This window comes from Dermochelys coriacea, chromosome 1, assembly GCF_009764565.3.
Source record: "Dermochelys coriacea isolate rDerCor1 chromosome 1, rDerCor1.pri.v4, whole genome shotgun sequence".
NCBI lineage: Eukaryota > Metazoa > Chordata > Testudines > Dermochelyidae > Dermochelys > Dermochelys coriacea.
This window is the reverse complement of record NC_050068.2, coordinates 274,397,116-274,416,851: the sequence shown is the minus strand read 5'-3', so window position 1 is coordinate 274,416,851 and position 19,736 is coordinate 274,397,116. Positions and strand designations below refer to the sequence as shown.

At 39.3% G+C, this 19,736-nt stretch overlaps 1 long non-coding RNA gene across 1 annotated transcript in view; it reads left to right on the top strand.

Moving 5' to 3' along the window:
- Window positions 1-19,736, top strand: part of LOC119845500 — a 62,314-nt gene that overhangs the window by 26,898 nt on the left and 15,680 nt on the right. Inside the window, exons 3-4 of the long non-coding RNA XR_005289612.1 lie at window positions 16,680-16,849; window positions 17,944-18,024. This is a non-coding gene — a long non-coding RNA (uncharacterized LOC119845500). The remainder of the gene's footprint in view (window positions 1-16,679; window positions 16,850-17,943; window positions 18,025-19,736) is intronic.

The following is a 19,736-nucleotide window of genomic DNA, read 5'->3' as shown; positions in this document are numbered from 1 at the left end:
TAAATATAGTTACAATGTTTAAATTCATAGGGGTACTATTTGATGCTAAATTTACTTTGGAAAGATCATATAAACAATGTTAAAGATAAATGTACAGGAAGGATTAACCTGCTTTAAAGTCTTGCTGGGATGAATTTGGGTGCAGATAAGAAAACAGCCTTAATCAGACGGGTTAATGACTATGGGTGCCAAGCTTTTGGTTCAGTATCAAAATCAGAACTTAAAATATTAGTTTTAATAAAAGCCAGGCACTATGAATTGTGTGCAGTGCATTTATTACTACAACCGTATGTCCACTACAGATGCATCATGAATGAAACTATTGGAACTAACTTTCTGGGCCAAAGTTAATGGGAATTGCAACGAGGAAACAAATACATGAGGACTGTTGGGCAAGTGACAAGTGAACTATAACTAGGATGTTAGAACTCCACATGCTATTCCAGCTGAAGTGTGGATGCAGAAGTTGGAAAAACAAGGAAACACAAACCACATCAAAATTTGTAGTCATGGAAAAATGAGTTATGGATGAAAAAGCCGCATGTCCCTATGTGTATTTAGATTTATTTTATAAATCTAAGGATAAAAAAGAGACAGTAGGTATCAAAAATGAAGTGTACCTGTATATAGATGAAAAGGGGTGTTTAGTTTTGTCAAATATGTACAAAATTTGTACAAATATGTACAATAAGTGGGTTTAAAAAAGAAAAATAGGAAGAGTAAGGACAGCGTCTTGTATACAAAAATTTGGAATTAGTACTTCTAAAAGCTTACCTGATTTTTGTAATTGTCATAACATCTGAACTAGTAGCAATTGTGCAAGCACAAATTCAATCTGGGATGTAAACCCAGGAGCACCTGGTTATTTTTTCAGATTCAAACTCAGGATCTATGACCATAAAAAAGTGATGGTATGTAGAAGTGATTTAATCAATCAAATTATATTTCTAATAAAAAACTTAATATAGATGGGGATACATATAGCATTCGCTTGGATCCCAGCACACTGGGAGATAACAGGGAACAAAATGGTGGACAAAGCCGCCAAAAACCTTGCAAGCAATGGAAAGATTGTCATAGAAATACCCTTGAGTAAATATGAATTCAAAAGCCTGATACTGAAAAATTTTAAAGATTGGCAAAAAAATTAGAAAAAAGAAAAGGAGTACTTGTGGCACCTTAGAGACCAACAAATTTATTTGAGCATAACCTTTTGTGAGCTACAGCTCACTTCATCAGATGCATTCAGTGAAAAATACAGTGGGGAGATTTATATACACAGAGAACATGAAACAATGGGTGTTACCATACACACTGTAACGAGAGTGATCAGGTAAGGTGAGCTATTACCAACGGGGGGGGGGGGGAACCTTTTGTAGTGATAATCAAGGTGAGCCATTTCCAGCAGTTAACAAGAATGTCTGAGGAACAGTGGGGGTGGGGGTATAAACATGGGGAAATAGTTTTACTCTGTGTAATGACCCATCCACTCCCAATTAAGTTAATTGTATCCAGTTTGCAAATTAATTCCAATTCAACAGTCTCTCCTTGGAGTCTATTTTTGAAGCTTTTTGTTGAAGGATAGCCACTCTTAGGTCTGTAATCGAGTGACCAGAGAGATTGAAGTGTTCTCCAACTGGTTTTTGAATGTTATAATTCTTGACGTCTGATTTGTGTCCATTCATTCTTTTACGTAGAGACTGTCCAGTTTGACCAATGTACATGGCAGAGGGGCATTGCAGGCACATGATGACATATATCACATTGGTAGATGCGCAGGTGAATGAGCCTCTGATAGTGTGGCTGATGTGATTAGGCCCTATGATGGTGTCCCCTGAATAGATATGTGGACACAGTTGGCAACGGGCTTTGTTGCAAGGATAGGTTCCTGGGTTTGTGGTTCTGTTGTGTAGTGTGTAGTTGCTGGTGAGTATTTGCTTCAGGTTGGGGGGCTGTTTGTAAGCAAGGATTGGCCTGTCTCCCGAGATCTGTGAGAGTGATGGGTCGTCCTTCAGGATAGGTTGTAGATCCTTGATGATGCGTTGGAGAGGTTTTAGTTGGGGGCTGAAGGTGGAGGCTAGTAGCGTTCTGTTATTTTCTTTGTTGGGCTTGGCCTGTAGTAGGTAACTTCTGGGTACTCTTCTGGCTCTGTCAATCTGTTTCTTCACTTCACTTGATTCTTTCTTTTATACCTCTCTAACTAGCTAAGTGATAAGAATACACCTACATTCTTAGAGTATAGGCCTTTACAGATAGGCCTGAATATCTATATCCTAACACTTGTCAACTGCTGGAAATGGCCCACCTTGATTATCACTACAAAAGGTTTTTTTCCCCCCTGCTCTCCTGCTGGTAATAGCTCACCTTACCTGATCACTCTCGTTACAGTGTGTATGGTAACGCCCATTGTTTCATGTTCTCTGTGTATATAAATCTCCCCACTGTATTTTCCCAGTGAATGCATCCGATGAAGTGAGCTGTAGCTCACGAAAGCTTATGCTCAAATAAATTTGTTAGTCTCTAAGGTGCCACAAGTCCTCCTTTTTCTTTTTGCGGATACAGACTAACACAGCTGTTACTCTGAAACCAAAAAATTTAGACTAATAAAAAAAGAGGAAGAAGGTTTTTTGAAATGTGCCCTGCAGTTGAGGATAATGACATACTTCAGGGCCTGGATAGAACTAATAAGTGCTCTTGTTTAAAGTACTGGCCACTGTGTCTTAAACAAAAATCTTTTTTGAATAAATAGACACAAAGATGGACTATGGATCTGTAAGGCAGAAGAAACAATTGGTGATCTTTTTGGGGTATGTAAGAGCTTTGATTAAAAAAAGGGAAAAGCTTTCTGAGGAATTCAAATATCATACAGTAACAAAAGTTACATCATCGTATTTAGTAGAAATATCAGGGAAATTGGATGGTGTTATTACATTATCTAAAGGACACAGAGCAGAGTGAGAAAATATAAATGGCTAAGTATTTCAGAATTATAGTTGATGGCAGATATAGACTCTTCAGATAAGTCTGCTTCATCATTTTTTAAAAAAAAAAAGAAAAAGGAAAAAAAAAACCCAGGAGAGACAGCAATAGGAGCATCCCCGGCTGACCTCTCAGCCTAGGGAGGACAGGGACTGAACTATAAAGGGAGGCAGCTGGGGAAGAAGTTGGCTTTAATGTTACAGCTAGCTAACTGAACTAATGCAGACCCCAAGAAAGAGAGCTGTGTTGCTCCTGAATAATGGTGGATGGTGGCACCTGAGGGGTGAAGAGTCTGTGTCATAAATATAAAGGGAAGGGTAAACACCTTTAAAATCCCTCTTGGCCAGAGGAAAAACCCTTTCATCTGTAAAGGGTTAAGAAGCTAGGATAACCTGGCTGGAACCTGACCAAAATGACCAATGAGGAGACAAAGGCTCGCTCTGTCTCTGTGATGCTTTTGCCGGGGACAGAACAGGAATGGAGTCTTAGAACTTACTAAGTAATCTAGCTAGATATGTGTTAGATTCTGTTTGTTTAAATGGCTGAGAAGTAAGCTGTGCTGAATGGAATGTAGATTCCTGTTTTTGTGTCTTTTTGTAACTTAAGGTTTTGCCTAGAGGGATTCTCTGTTTTGAATCTAATTACCCTGTAAGGTATTTACCATCCCAATTTTACAGAGATGATTCTTTTACTTTTTGTCTCTTCTTTTAAGAATCTGATTGCCTTTTGATTGTTCTTAAGATCCAAGGGTTTGGGTCTGTGTTCACCTATGCAAATGGGTGAGGATTTTTATCAAGCCTTCCCCAGGAAAGGGGGTGTAGGGTTTGGGAGGATTTTGGGGGGAAAGACGTTTCCAAGCGGGCTCTTTCCCGGTTATATATCTGTTATATATCCGCTTGGTGGTGGCAGCAATAAAGTCCAAGGGAAAAAGTAAAATAGTTTGTACCTTGGGGAAGTGTTAAGCTTATTTTTACCAGCTTAGGTTAGGAGTTTTCATGCAGGTCCCCACATCTGTACCCTAGAGTTCAGAGTCGGGAAGGAACCTTGACAGTCTGTGTTTTTTTGGAAAAGGACTAAATTAGTAAGACCTCACAAAGGGAGAATCTTGTTTATATCTAAGAGTAAGTCATTACAAAGAACTAAAAGAGCTGAGGGAAGGTGCCTGCAGGGCTACCTTAGGTTAGGCCATGAGCGGGTGGGGCAGGGATGCTCTAGGCTGACACATGTCCATACCCCCAGACGTTTTGAAGTATGGAAATTCAATTAAGATAGCTAAACAACCATAATTTTGCACCATGAAAACCAGAAACTCATCTACTACTTTAACCATCCATCACAAAGAATGATCAGTGACCAAAAACGTAGAATACATTAACTTTACTTGTATAGTGGTTGTACTGGTCTATGGCCAACTTTATTGTCATACACAATGTAATATTGTTAGAGAATAACTGAAGCCAATCATTTGCCCTTTTTTCCATCGGGGCCCAATCTGGAAGGTGCTGAGGGCATTAAGCAACTCGGAAGAGGTATTCACCATTGTGTATCAGAGAGATATATGTATATAGGAAACAAATTATAAACCTGTATTTTGTGATGCATGCTTCTGATGATCTACTTTAGTGGTTTTCAACCCATGGCCAGCAGGCTGCATGTGGCCCAATTAGCACACAGCTGCAGCCCAGTTCAGCTGTGTGCTAAAGGCAGCAGGCTCCGGACTGCCGGCTGCTGCAGGCTCCATGTGGCAGGCTCTGGGTTCTGGGCAGCCGGTGGGCTGTTGCCTGGCCCCATGCTGCAGGCTCCAAGGTCCAGGCAGCCAGCGGGTTGCCGCCCAGCCCTGCATAGCAGGGTCCAGGACTATGACGGGTTTCAGTGTCTGGGTTCTGCCTTCCCTCCAGCCCTGCACTGTGGGGTCCCTGTGTAGCAAGATCCAGGGTTGAGATCCTTCCCCCCGCCCTGTGCCTGGCTCTTCACTCCTGGGCCCACTCCGTGTTGGGGTCTCTGGGAAAAGGGTGCTGGGCATAGGGTTTGGGGTGGAGGATAAGGTGGGGGGTACTGTGGTTTTCAACCTGCGGCCCAGGTAACACTTTGTGGGCTGCATATGCAGTCCACAATGATAAATAGGTTGAGAACCACCGATTTACCTAGAAAGATGGAAGGCTGGCATCTCTATATAGGCAGAGCTCAAGTACTTGGGGTATCTTAATTGTGAACTTCCATTTATTCAAATGAGCTTTTTGAAACACTGAATTTTCTAGGTTTACCTTTTTTTTTTTTTTTTTTTTTTTTTTTTAATTGTGAATGATCTTGAAAGGTACTATGTACTCAAATCACTGCTATGTGATTGTAACCTTCACATCACCTTCACCTCTCCACAGCTTATTCCTAAATTAATGCATGTAGATGGCCATTCTTTAGTTGTATTACAGTAGTGCCTGGAGCTAATATGGAAGGCCCATTATGCTAGGCACACAGTAAATCAGTCCCTATCTCAGAGCTCACATCTAAATACACAAGAAAAACGGTGGAAGAAAGAGTCTTATCCTTATCTTCAGATGGGGAACTGAGACAGAGAGATTAAACAACTTGTGCGAGGGTAGCTAGGAAGTCTTTGGCAGGGCTGACAAATTTATTAGAGCATAAGCTTTCGTGAGCTACAGCTCACTTCAAGTGAGCTGTAGCTCACGAAAGCTTATGCTCTAATAAATTTGTTAGTCTCTAAGGTGCCACAAGTACTCCTTTTCTTTTTGCGAATACAGACTAACACGGCTGCTACTCTGAAATTTGGCAGGGCTGGAAATTGACTCCAAATTTCCTGAGTCTTAGTCCACTACCTTAATCACAAGATTATTTAAATGTAGCAAAAGATCCTATTAATATTGAGAAGTCTTATCACAGCACCAAAAGAGTTGTACCCAAAAGCTCTGAACTAATGAGTGCTAAAACTATTGATTTTAAATTAATACACCTAATGGAAAATCAGAGAGGCTTACTATCAGCTAGACAAACAAAGGATTCTTTATAAAAATTTATTTTGATTTTTCCCCCCAAGGCTTGAATCTACGAACTTGGATGCAAAGATGATTGCTCAGACTAATTAAAAATAAATGGGTATTAATGAGACAGCTGAAGTTTTCCTCCTTGTCCATGCAGAACATACATTTTATTTCCAGAATTCCTGACCCTATCATTGGGATCCAGAATCTGTCAAAAAAACTACTGGCAAAAATTACCCATACTAACAATGCTCAGAACCTCAAACTAAAATGAGTCTCTTCTGACACTGACTAACTTCTGTGGTTTCAGTAAATGCTTTTGATACTTTTTAATATTCTTATTTTTTAATGTTTAATGATACACTTTCCCATTAAAATCACTAGAAGGATTCCCACTGACTTCAGCAAGCATCGGAAAAGGCCATAAGTGCTGGGGAATATAAAATTTTTGGATTTGCCTGTTTAATATTTTTACGGAAAAGTTATTTTGGAAGGCATCAGTGGTTTGTTTTTTTCGAATTCCTGTGCTAAAGTAAATTGGTATGAATACAGGTTAATGTGATGAATGCATCAATATAAAAGTAACTATTTTTGCTTTAAATCAAAACTAACACCCATCATGGATGTTGGTTAGTTTAATATTCTACATTTTTATTACTAGTATAAAAGTCTCCTAATATTCTCCTACATAAAATCTTTCATATTTTTTGGAGCATTCCTGTGGGGTGGGAGGAAAACATTCAAGTGTTGGCAACCATACACTGAAGCTTAACCACTGGACTTCACTTCTCCTGTGTCAGGGTGGACTTGTGACAATGCAAGGACTTCCCTTCCACATTTCTAAATGACCTTGAAACATTTAATCTCCCTGGTCCTCCCACATATCTTTAAATTAATCCTGCTGATGTCTGAGAACTTGACTCTGATGTAGCAAAGAAATTGCTAAAGCTATTCATGAGCAACACATTTTCCTGTTAAAGAAAAGAATTAGAGCTAATATCTTCTTCTCTGTTTTACACTTACTTAGACATCTCATTGAGACTGATACCTTCATTATTAGCTAATGTCAGCAGGGTATGACCTGACAAAAAAAACCTCTCTTTGGGATCAATAGCAAACAATAGCTTGAGCTTAATTCCTTGCACCACTAAACATGATGCAATTTGAATGTTTGACCCTATCTGACTCCATTGTTCAGAAAAAAACAAGTGGGTACATAGAGCTATAACTTGATTTCTCAGGAAAAATTAGTAAACCCAATCTTGCAAATACTTAGGCATGTACTTTATGCAAGTGAATAATCCCACTGAAGTCAATGATGTTACTCGCCTAAGTAAAATTACTCACTTGTCTAAATGTTTGCAGGATTGGGTTTACAAATTTTTCCTGAGAAGTGTGTATTATGAAGTGTACCCATGTATAGCTGTGTCTGACAACATGAATGTATTTGCTAATTCAAATGAATAATTCTCCCACATCAGAGGACTTTGGTGACCTCAGTGTTTTACTGCAGTATATTGATCTATACAAGTTCTTATGAGAGCCATCAGCATAGTATGTGAGTACTTCTTAGAGATAACCAGACTCACAACAGATCAGTAGTATATACTGGATATTATGCTTTTTATCTCAAAATATATTTTAAAAGTTATTTTAGGAGTGTACAGTAAGGTAGACTTTAATTTTTCAAGCCTATAGTCACCACAGCATTTAAAAAAATGATTTACTAATTAAGTTCTTTTCCTAGAGAAGCCTCATCTGTGTGTCTTGGGTTTCTTTTTATTTTCCTTTAGATTTCCTTTTCCCCCAATCTTGCTACTTCTCATTGTTCCAAAAGTTGCTGAATTGAGATGCCAATGGGAAAAATAAGAACATTAAACAAAAGAAATTCCAATAATAAGGATGATCCTTTATTTTAAGGGATAGAAAGAAAAGGTGAAATGCACAAAAGGGTTTGACATCTAGCTACCACACAGCATGCCCCCAGCCACTGCCATGGGACCCAGGTTGCAGGCTTGGCGGGGGGGAATTTTTTACTTTTTATTATGCCCCATGCACGTTCTGGGGTAGTTAAGGAGGCAGTATGTGCTATTCAGCTTCTTGGGTTCATTAATAATCTCCCTGGACTCAAAGGAGATTACTGATGAACCTGGGATTCTGAATAAAACATACCACCTCCTCAACCGCCCCGGAACCTGCATGGGGCATAGCAAAAACTCAGGTGGCTCTTCCAGAATAGAGAAAGGAGGGGGGCTCAGGCTGCAAGGGGGCGGGGGTCTTGGGGCTCCAGCCATGGGGGTTGGGGGGGCAGGCGGGTTGAAGGAGCAGAGCTGGGGGCTACCTTCCCCGAAGTGGGGCTCTACCTGTTGCCCATGTAAATAGCCCTTAGTCCAAGCCAGAGTCCTGGGTGTCTAGCTGCTGTGTAGACCTACCCATACACCCCAAGTGAGTGCTCTAACTACTTTGGTTATAGAATCAATCGGTCTCTGGCCCAATGGATATTTCAGTATTTCATACAAAGTGGAACAGCTTCAACAGAAGAGAGGATCCTCTCCCTCAATAAACCATCCTCTAGTGACTAAGGCACTCATTTAGGAGTGGGGAGACTTGGTTTCAAACCTACTTAACATCAGGAAGAGTGGAGATTTGAACCTTGGTCTACTAAATTCTGGGTAAATGTTCTAGCCATTTGGCTAACAGATAAAAGCAGCGAGGGCACTTCCACCTCCCCCTTCTGGTTTTTTTTCTTGAAAATGGACTGACCTGGCTTAGGCACCTAACTCCACAAGAGAGTTCATAGCTGTGAATTCCAAGCAGTCGGAGGCATCTAACTCCCTAAGGGTGGGACTTAGGTCATACCCTGCTGCATTGCATTTCTCCTGGCTAGTTTAGGTGGCTTTCTGCTCAGCATTCTGGCATCTATGAATCCTGTTTTTAGGCACCTAACTTTCCCCATGCATTTTATAGGGAGCCTGGGTCTCTAATTCAGCATTGTGAATACCAGTTGATAGTAGGCTGCCTGTGACAGAGTTCTGGGCAACAGCAGCTAATTCAGCACTCTGATCACTGCAACTTCAATTAGTTGCCCTGAGCACATCTAAGTATGGGAATTGTGCCAAATTAATAGATTGAGGGAAGGCTGGAAAGAGCATATTATCTCATTAATTCAGAAGGTACAAAGACACAAGAAGGAAGTGCAGAGAGGGAGAGAAAGTGAGTGACCTGGTTGAGCCAAGGCCACAGGAGGTCTCTGCTGGGCTCAGGTTTCTTATATCCCCATGATACCGTTAAAGCTGTTGCACAATCTGTAAAGATGGTGGGAACAAACTTTGTAAATAGATCACTGTGTGTTTTACCGAAAGGTTTCCAAATAGCTTGTTTGTCTGGCAAGAGGCAGGAGTGGAGTGTACCCCTGCCACAGTGCCTAAATGTTAGGTGCTGTAGTGCTCATCCTAAGACACTTGTGTGTATTCCGTCCATAGAGAGAAACTCCAAACTGGGTCCCAGGACCTTAGGAGTTAAAGATGCTAAGAAGTTGCTCAAAGTACATCTTTTTCTAGATATTTGAATATTATCCAAGAGGCTAGAAGGGTCCCTGTATTGTTAAGGTTCCTTTTTCTTGGATATGTTGAAATTTCCTGATTCTAATCGTGTTCTGTGTGACTTCCTCCTACTCACCAGGAATGAGGTTGTTTGTCAGAGTAGGAGGGGGTATAGCCAGTTACTTTCCCCACTTCCAGTTAGGTACTGCATAAACCATAGCTGAGGTGGTCCCAGAGAATTGGCTCATAATTGTTAGCAGATGCTTTGTAGATGCTTTGTATCTATAACCTTTTGTACTCAGGCTAAATAGCAATGTGTTGTTGAGCGATGGATTGTGTGTGACCTCTTGCTCTGATCCATTGACCCTTAGAAAATATGTCCAGGAAACCAAGAAAGGGAATGCTTATTACAGATACCTTCAGGGTCTGACGAGGTAATGATTTGTTGAACAGTGTCTTTAGCTTATCAATTATATAAATTGAGATATCATGAAAGGAACTCATGGGTTGAGAGATCATGAGAATGGAATTTTTTGTCTTTTTTTTTTTTTTTTGTAAGTCTCATATATAGAGGGGTGACAGGTTTCAGAGTAGCAGCCGTGTTAGTCTGTATTCGCAAAAAGAAAGCAAGTGAGCAAGTGAGCTGTAGCTCACGAAAGCTTATGCTCTAATAAATTTGTTAGTCTCTAAGGTGCCACGGGTACTCCTTTTCTTTTTATAGAGGGGTGAGTTTCTGAAAGATAGTTTGGAATAGATATGGCTGCAGGACTGCTTCCCAGGACTGGTGACATATTTGCCTTTCTTTATTATGCTGACTAAACTTCAATTAAAAAAAATGATTGAGCCTGGTTATTTGCCCTCTTGTTAATAACAGAATTGAACCTATACCTAACATAATGTTACGATGACAAAACAGCAGAACTCAAGAGCGTGGTATGGAAAATTACCAGGGATATGGGGAATGTCTTTTTAGGTGTCTGCACTATTAGTTACCAAAACCTAATCACGTTATAAAAGTATTTTTTTAAATAGTGATCTATTTTTATGTGTGTTTTAAAAGCAGAGGGTGAAATTATTTGCCAGATATTGAGCTTTATTTAGATAGGTGCAGAAAGATTCTTATTAGCTTGTGGCAATCATTAGTTTTATAATAAGCCTTTCTTTTGGCACAACATTGGCATTTTTTTCAGTAAAAGTGGAAGTTTCTCAGAGATTTGAAGTGGGGAACAAACAAACAAAGCTCTGTTTTAAAGAAATGGAATGGTATGGAGCCAGCTGGCTTCTGAGTGTGCATTTGTTAAACTTACTGCAAGTTGAAAATTAAAATAATACTCCGTATTGGTAAAGACCAAAGACAATGTGATGATAGGACCAAAATGAGTTCTTAGAGTGAAAGACAGTCTGTTCTCTAATTTACATATTAATTTGAGAGGTCATACGAAGAGAGGCATGGCTGGATGTATACTTGTTACCTAACCAAAGTTCGGCATTAGTTTGCAAAACAAAATTTTCTTTGTTAATGTGTCTTTTAGCTAACGACTTTCAGATTTTTGCCAAAAGTACTTAATCTTCTATTGGTAAATTGTTAATTGTTACTACTTCTAACAAAAGATTTGTTGTTAACACTAAGTGTTTTAATTATAAATTTGATTAATATTTTCGTTGGAGATCTGTCTTCACTCAACATTGTCAAATCATAAAATGATATATGATCTGGCACAAAATTTTGCTACTGCCTTTTCCTTTATTCAGAAACTCTTCCCAACTTAGCAGCATGCTTTCTTCCTTTTAGAGAGCAATGGTAATTTTAATAGTCCCTGAGCTGAATGTTTAGGGGCCTGTGCTTCTGGAGCAGGCAGAACCCAGTGTAGGCCAGTAGACTAATTTGCCTTTATTACATTCACTGCTTTGCATTATATTCAGCAGTAATGCAAGAAACCTACAGGCCTGTATCCTGTAAGACATTAGCTTCAGCAAGTTAGTATAAGGCTAGAGACTTATGAACTTTGAACAGATAGACTTTGCACAGATAAATGGCCCAACTGAAAACCCTCAGTATTTGGGGAGCTGAAAATAGAGTTTAAGAGGAAGTTCTGACCACAGGTAAATAATTCAACCACACAAGTGTCCTGGCAACAAACTGACATACATAATGGTACATGAGATACATTTAAAGCTAGCCTGCTTGCTTGCCTGTGTGTGTGTGTATGTATGTGTGTGTGTGTAGATATAGATATGTTTTATAAGTTTCTTATTTTCTTATGGATTTGATTATTTGTTTTATTATTATAGGTTTATATTAGAGCATATTTTGGCTGTAACACAAGGGACCTGCAGGCCACATCCTGTGGGGTGAACAAAGGCAAAGTTAGCATACATATGTTTGGATCTTTTATTTAGATAGATGGTGATGAGCTAAAGCATAAGGTCCATGTATGACTGCGACCTTTAACATAGAAGATGTGTTAAAGCAGGTTGCAATAGGGGCTTTCCTAAGTTCATACCCTTTTAAACTTAACAGGTACACCACAACTTGGAAAGAACTGAAATAACCTGTTTGGACAGAAATAACAAATGTGATATATAACCGCAAAAGAGCCATGGTAATGAATGGACATATATGATAATAAGTTGAGATCATTGGTATACTAACCTATAGGAAAAAGACACTCCAACATTAGTAAGGTTGAGGAAATACAAATAACGAGAAGGGAAAAATCCCCTATTAAATATGCATTGAACATAACGGCAGTAGCGTGGAATGTTCAGTGGTTTGAACATTGGCCTGCTAAACCCAGGGTTGTGAGTTCAATCCTTGAGGAGCCCATTTAGGGATCTGGGGCAAAAATTGGGGATTGGTCCTGCTTTGAGCAGGGAGGGGGTTGGACTAGATGACCTCCTGAGGTCCCTTCCAACCCTGAGATTCTATGAATTTAATATGATAAAAGTGGTATCCCAGCCTAGGGGCGCTAGGAGAGAGAGTTGTAGTCCTTGGGAGGTGCCAGAATGATGGCCACTAGTGATGATAGGGAAGGTGATGGTGATGAGGAAGTTGATGGCTAACACTTCAGGTTGTTCAACAGAAAATGGTGTGAGTATGTGGGTGTGCAGATACACATTCTGTAGTATCTCTATCTTACTAAGTTGGGGTGTTTGTGACTGTGCTAAATGTATTAATAAAGAATATATTTGTAAATATAAGAGTTCAGATAGTATGAGTGTTGCAACTGTGCACATCAGGGTTCCCAACTATAGAATAATTTGAATAATACTGGGCCTGATCTTGGGGCAAGAACCTGGCAACCATCAAGAACCTGGCAACCATTTCTTATTTAAGAAACCCCCGTTATCAATATAATTAATACATAATCTAAAGATCAGGCAACACTGGTGACCCTGCAGACACCATTAGGCTGTTTAAAAGTTTTTACAAAAGTCTTCTCGCCTCCTCAAAAAATGGCCTTTTCTTAAAAACAAAAACTGCCATCATCAATCAATCATCATAATCATTTTTTGCCAATTTTCTAGATATTTTACTAAAATTTTTACTAAAATAGTTTTTGAAATCATTATTGAAAATATTAAAAGATCAAATCCCATATTTTCTTACTGAAAATTAGGTTTTCACTAAATGAATAATTTAGACAACAATTTTAATACATTTCTGTAAGAAATACACCAGAAAATGTCATAAAATGGGTCTATTTTGAATTAATTATGTTCCCGGCATAGAAACAGAAATTAGATAAAAATATAAAAAACTCTTGCTGGAAGGTTGCAGTATAATGCTGCTTTATTTCTTAAAATCTAGAAACTTAACACACACACACATACACACAAAAAGAGAGAGAGACGTAGGCTCCTTCCAAAGGCAGAGAGGCACAACTCACCCCACCTTGCCCTAGGCTGATTTTTTTGTAGACTGACTTATGGCTGCTAGACCTCCCTCACGTGCTTCCCCTACAGAGTCCCCTTATGCTGCAGGCAGGTCCAGGAAAATCCCTGACCAGTGTAAAGTGTAAAAATTGTAAGCTCTCAGTTTTTAATATACTGCAGAACTTTGCAAAATGGGAACAACTTCAAAATTTCCATTTTTTTCATACAATTGTTTTCCTGTTTTTTGACCAGTTCTAGTTACATGACATTTAAATTGTTCTGCTCTGCTGGGGCTCCTAGGTGGCTATGGATCAGTTAAAATTGTTATCACTATTATACAGATAATGAGAGTGAGAAGGAATTTAGGCTGAAAAGAGATTCAATGAGTTCTCTAAGGAATTCAATTTCAGAACCAAGTTTTAAATTCCAGGCCTTTTGGCTTTATCAGTGGATTGAATGACAGAAGACCAACTTTGGGGCGGGGGGGGGGTGAGAGTGGGCGGGTACTTGCAAGTGGAGGAACGCTGGTGCCTTAGGGCCTGATTTTCTGTAAAGATATCATGCACATAAGGAAAAGGATCTCAGCTTCCAACAAAGACAGCTAATTCTACAGCAGCATTTCCCTTCCCCTCAGACACTGGAGTTGGGTTCTCCATAGTTTGGGGATCCAAGTGGGTAAGCACACTGCAACGCCACTGTGGGAGACAGAGTTAAAAAGGGATAAGTTAGGTAGTCAGTCTCTTTAAGGGGATTTTTTACTAAAGGTACTGACTGTGGAAGCCCTGTCAGTATAGTTCTGTTAGTACTATGCTGACAGAGCGGGCGTGTATAGAGTCATTGCAGAGGTTCAGGGCTTTCTACTGAAGCTTTGGGATGCATTTTTAGAATGCAGATCCTTGAACTTTCAATTCTCTTTGGGCTGGAAATTCTCATGAGTGTGAGTACATGGAGAATCCAGCAATTGAAATGAGAGGTACTGCTTTCATATGGAAAGCCAACCCAGATAATGTAGATGTTCAGGCTTAAATTTTTAGAGCATTTGTAAAAATGTCACATGTGAATTGCTCATGCAAAAAACCTGCATGGCTTTGTGCCTTTTTAACATATAAGCAAAATATTATGGTAATAAGTCGTGTAGAAATACCTATAGTAGATACAAGTTGTGTTATCTAAAAAAGTTAATTAACATCTTGGCAAGATTTATTGCTTTAAAGTTCGATACTTAATTATTTTTAAAAATAGGCTTCTCCTGATGAACTTCCTAGAATTGTGTCCAACCTCTTTAAAAGCACAATTGATTTAGTCAGTACCTTGTCCTGTGTTTTAAAAGTTAACAATGTTATTGTCATATTCAGAATGCATATCCTTGTCGCTTCTAGACTCTGGTTAAGCAGTGATGAAATTTAGAGTTTTTTGTAGGACCAGAAGTCCATAGGCCTTTCATGTCTGAATTTTTTGCAGTGTTCTACCATCTCTATCCTATATTACACACAAAAAAACCTCTTATGTTAAAATAACATTGGGTATGTCTATAATAGAAAGTCACAGTGTTACCACAGTAGTGTAGATACTTACTACAGTGATGGATGGACCCTGCTCCACTCTTCCTGGGTGTGAGCACTGGGGTGGTGGGTGGCAGGTGGGTGTCACTGAGAGCACAGGAAAGACAAGCTCCATGCTTTAAATTCCAGGGCAAGGCCCCAATGTGGCCTGGCGCAGCCATTATGGGAAAGTCTGATTTTGCCCCAGTAAGCCTTGGGATAGAGGGAGCACGCTCAGTCCAATCCAGACTTGAGCATGCTCAGTGAAGATGGATTTTTTGGAGATTTTAGCCACTAAACCTGAAGAAGTCCCTACTGCCCACGTGCAAACTGCAATTTTTCAAAGGCTTATAACTTGGTCAAATTTGGGCAGTTGTTTACAGGGACAGCAAAAGGCATATCCTCTGCCAAATTTCAAGTCCCTGCTCCAAAGCCTGGGGATGTTGGGACTGTTCAATGAAAAAGTTGCCAGAATTTTTTAATGTGGGACAAGCAATGTATTTTTCCTCAACTTCATTCTCGGAAATTGTTGAACCATTTTGGCTGAAAATTTCCAGAAGTGTTCAGCCTGAGGCAGACACTTGGCATATACAATTTTAGATCAAACAATGTGACAAAATAATAAGCAACTCAAAACAGGATCTTATAATGTGTTGGGAAACCTTAATAAGCAGTGCTACCAGCCCCATGTATAATAATTTTAAACTTAATATGGTAAATATTTAACTATGGGAATACTTCTTTTTTTTGTCCTCTATTTATCATCCTAGGTAGCAGCTTTAATCTAAAGATCACTTTACAATGTATTTTACAAATACTAATTAAAACTTTCCAACACTATTAACTTAGGTGTGTAAAGATGCAATTGGAATAGCCAGAACATAATTATTTGAGTTGGCATTTGGTCAGGACACCAAGATTAACACCCACAATTTATTAATTTAACCAGAGGAATTGTATTCCTCTGAAATTTCACTCCACCCCTAGTCAGTATAAGCCTTCATTAAGGCCCTCATTCTGGAAATCATCCCTATTCAGGAAAACACAAACATATGTTTAATAGCTTGAAGCATGTGCTGTTGTCTCATTGAAGCTTGGTTTTAAAAATCTTTTAAAAACAGATTTAAGGATATTTTACAAAGTTTATCAAATATATCAGCTTTGTCAGTCTCCACAAATCATGGTAGCCCAAGGTCTAAGTTATGTCCCGATATCTAATGTATACCTGCAGCCTTAGCCAGACCATTCATATGATCTGTGTGGTGGGTGGGATAGAGGTGGGAGGAAGGGTTGGTGCAAGGCTTTTGATCAATGAGCCTCTCTTCCCATCCAAGCAATAGATGTTCAAGGCATTAGAATCTCTTCTCATCAGTTGTCTTTTGTTGAATAAAACAACTTCCACATGGACTGCCCTAAAACTAAACTCAAGCTTGCAAACTTTAATAGCATTTGTTCTATTATTTATCAATGGGATGATTTCCCTAACCATCATTCCTGTATAAGTGCATGATCCATAATGTAAAGAAATTGTCTTAAGAATATAATGACTGCACAATTTGAGCATACTTTGGTCTGCTAGTCATGTGTCACTTGGTAACTGAAGTTCAAGTAAGCAGTGTAAGTAAGAAGTTCAAGTAAGGCATAACTAGTTGGAGAGATAAGGCCTACTTTACTTTGTGTTAAATCTATATATGCTATTTTTTCCTCCCTGTGTTTAAATAATGTATGACCTTTATGCATGTCAGAAAAATTTAAAAACTGCTCAGATTGGATGCATCTCCAAATGTTACCCATCAGAGATTTCCATGGGAAAAAAAATCCACTTATGCCTCACGTGATCAACTGAAGTGGTTATACAACTGAAGAGGAGAAAACTGTGGAACCCAGAGACTGAAATAATGTATTTTATGGGAAGGTGAGCAGATCTGCAAATAGGAGAGCTTTTATGAAATGTTCATTTGCAACTTGGTTTTGTGATGACATTGCCCACCCAACCTCATGCCACACAGGATCAGGAAATGCCTCCTGATGTGTTCATTTCAAGTGATGTTCAATGGATGGAAAGAACTGGTTCTCAGTAGGGGGTTATTTTGGGGAGTTCAGGCCACAGAGTAGGACACAGAGATCTATTACATCCCATAAACATACTTGCAACAGCCTAATGTTGCTTTGGATCCAGTGTAGAGCCTCCATACATTCCAGGCTGTCTTTGAATATTCATTTCTCAGCCCACTTTTTCTCAGCACTAATTATCCACCAGGAAACTTTACAGGCCTGATGGACCTGCACTACCAGCTTCTGAATATATTGATGCTGGAGTGAATCTAACCAATTGGCTACTTCAAATCACTGGATGCTGGAATTTGGTCATCAAAGCTTGCTCTAAACTATCTCTTTTTGAATAACTGGTAGAAAGTTTTCCCCACTGATGAAATACATTTTAATTCTGACAGTTGAAATGCCATTCAACTGCCTTTAGCTTAAATTGAAAACTACATAGGCTTTCCTTTGAAATCACTCAACTGTTTGCAGATCTTGCTGGCTGAATAACCATACTACACAGGACATTGAAGCAACCGTGCACTCTGGTCACAGTCTTCAGCCATGCCAGTCTTTAGAAATTTAAAGCTAATCATTGCACTGTCTAAACTGTACATAGACTTTCCAAAATTGACAGGTTTCAGAGCAATAGCCGTTGGTCTGTATTCACAAAAAGAAAAGGAGTACTTGTGGCACCGTAGAGAATTTGTTAGTCTCTAAGGTGCCACAAGTACTCCTTTTCTTTCTCCAAAATTGAACATCTTTGGTAGAACAAGTTTGAATCTCACAAAGATTTCAGAAATGTTAATGGTGAGACCTTTAGCAACTCTTAACTACTAGCTTTACAAAACCATTACACTCTCCATTGACAGTTATTTTGGATTTATTGTTTCAAGCATTTGTTTTTGGCACCAAAGCAAGTAATATCTATTTACCTCTCACTTTGTGTCAATTTGTTTTCTTTTTGAGCATGAAAGTTTGCAGATTTGATGGTCTTTCAACCAAAACATCTTTCTTCCTATAAGTCAAGAGAGCACCAAGGCAGGAGGGGTGAGTTATTTCCTTTTTCCTGACAGCACTTGAAGCAAAAGGCTGCCACAGCTATTGCAAAATATATATATTTAATAGAAATAAAAATGCTTACAGTCCAAAAGACTATCTGCAAGTTAGCATTCTATAAAATGTATTATTACCTACTTTGGGGCTAAAAATGAGTATACTGATCCAAAATAATTAGGCATGTGTCCTGAGCCACAAAGTTGAATGGGTTCTAATCCAGACTCCCTATTTTAAAGCTTAAAAAAAGTGACTAGATAAAATATTTGGACTCAATTATGAGATTGGGGTATAAAGTGGATGTTGTGTCTGCATTTCTGTGGATGATTCAAATGTGAGTAACTTCCACCTCTCAGATTCTCCAGCTATCCTAAATGATGTATCCACTGATGCAATCTGGAATATACATTGAGAAGAGGTGGTAACAGGAAAGGGCAGGAAGTATTACCATCACTCTGCCCTCTTGTAGAGTCCCAGACTTGGCCCTCATTTCAGCAATGCTAGGGAAATGCACTGATCTCTGAAAGAAAAATGGGGTCCTAAAGTTACAGAGGAAATGGATTTAACTGTCACTAAACCTGACTATATTGTGAGAATCAATATTAGCTTAATCACAAAATGCCTCATACTGTACCCATGTAAGGGCCCCTTGATTCACAATGTAATGGTACATGAAACATAACATTCCAGCCTGGGGTTTATACCTGGATCTTCAGCATACTTCCTTGGGTGTAAGTGGATGGCTGTATATAAAGCCTGTAATAGTGAGTTCAGAGTGTCAGTATTTTCCATTGTGGTATACAAAGTCAGGTGTTTCTGTAAATCTTTTACACACTAGAAATAGTCTGCATTGTTACCATTTACAAGCCTCTAACTCAGATGCGCTGTAATGTCATTCTTATCCAAACTCCTGTATTCATGTATCACAGAACTTGTGAAAAGAGATTCCCCCTGGGAGATCTTTTCCTTACTTTTAAAATCTGTGTCTTTTAGAGAACAAGTACGCCTCATGTTTTGTCCATAATTTTTGTAGTTTTAATTAATTCAGTTTGAATTTCCCCCCAATCTTTACAACAGTATGAAAAGTAAAAGGAAGAACAATGCTGTTTTAAATGCTTTGGGATCAGTAATTGAGTCCAGATTTTAATATGGCTCCTCAAGAAACACTCTGGGTTGCATCCACAAAGGGATTTAGGCATTGCAACAGAGCTTCACGGCTCCTAACTTTTAGACACCTAGGAAATGACAGGAGCAATACAGCGATTCATGCACCTGAGTTAGGTGCCTAGGCTCCCTATACAATGAATGAGGAGAGATAAGTGTCTAACAATGTGATCCACAAAAACCACCAAGCTAGGTGGGAGCCACCTAAGCTAGCCAATGGATATGCCAACCAGACAGGTGTGTGCTAAGTCCTGCTTCTCTCTCAGACATAAGTGCCTAAATCTGGACTGCAGGAAGGTACCTTCAGGAAGGATTCCCTCAAAGGGGAATCCGCCACCTGCAGTTAGGCAGTTGAGAAGCCCAAGCCACTTCTTGAGGGAAGGAGTCAGGCACCTGCCTTGTTCCACACAAAACAACTGTTCCTCTCTCTCCCTCTCTGGATCAATGACTGTTTAAGGTATTTATCCAAGTGGAACAACACAGGATCAGAGAAGGAGTGAAAGAGTATGAGTGCCTCTGTGCATGCTCACCCGGAATAGCCC